Below are 1,238 nucleotides of genomic sequence, written 5' to 3'. Positions count from 1 at the left end.
CAACTAGAGCAGATCTTTCTCTTTGGGTTTTTAATTTAATGCAAGAAGAAGGAGGAGGAGGAGGAGGAGGAGGGGGTGGGGGAGGAGAAGAGCTACCAGATAAAATTGGAACATGAAAAAAGCACATTAGACTTATGGCGTAAAGTTCTAGATTCATATCCAGATACTATAATTAGTTTTCTCAGAAAACATTAGTAAACACAGGAAATCCCATGCAACCCAGCTTTCTCAAATTCAAAGCCTCAGAACCTTGTATTAAAACCTTTTCTTGACCTGATTTTGAAATGCTTGTCCTGAACAGATGTCATGCCCAAAAAGCTGTGTGGTAAATACTAGTAATGAAATAATATAGATGTTGTAATACTTTAAAATACTTAATTCTCATAACATTTTTATAATCACAAAGTAAAATAGTTTTTAAATTCAAATACGCCACACGTGATTGATAATTTAGAGTAGCTTTCTATAGTGAATGGCAACTTTTGTGTTTTTTTGAGACGGAGTCTCGCTCTGTCACCCAGGCTCGAGTGCGGTAGCACGATCTCGGCTCACTGCAAGCTCCGCCTCCCGGGTTCACGCCGTTCTCCTGCCTCAGCCTCCTGAGTAGCTGGAACTACAGGCGCCCTCCATCTCCTCCGGCTAATTTTTTTTTTGTATTTTTATAGAGATGGGGTTTCACCGTGTTAGCCAGGATGGTCTCGATCTCCTGACCTCGAGATCAGCCCGCCTCAGCCTCCCAAAGTGCTGGGATTACAGGCGTGAGCCACTGCGCCCCGCTGTGAATAGCAACTTTTTAAAAGCAGTGAAGAAAAATGTTACTGTGCCCAGGGAGAGGATTTCATTAAATTGGAATATGATATCAAAAGTCTATAAGTCATCATTTACTCCTATACATTTAAGTTGTATGCTTGCATGCTAAATGATTGGAAAAAAATGAGAAGGCTGATTGCCAAATGTATGTATGTTTGTGAGCATAAAAGACCACTTGGGTAATGCTAATTTAATTAATCATCACCTGAAGGAGACACAGTGCCCTGGTACTTAATGTACTGGAAAAATATACGTCGCGCTTTGACACTATTTTGTACTACTGATAAGTAATATTGTACTCTGACATTGTATTAATAAGTCACTAAGACAGCTTCCAACAGGGATACAAGATCATACTTTCTAGCTTTAATTTTAAAATGAGAATTAATTTCCAGGGTAGAATAAGTCTTTATGATTTGAATTTTCTA

This window comes from Piliocolobus tephrosceles, chromosome 11 (assembly GCF_002776525.5).
Source record: "Piliocolobus tephrosceles isolate RC106 chromosome 11, ASM277652v3, whole genome shotgun sequence".
In the NCBI taxonomy this organism is placed as follows: domain Eukaryota; kingdom Metazoa; phylum Chordata; class Mammalia; order Primates; family Cercopithecidae; genus Piliocolobus; species Piliocolobus tephrosceles.
This window is presented reverse-complemented; position numbering follows the sequence as displayed.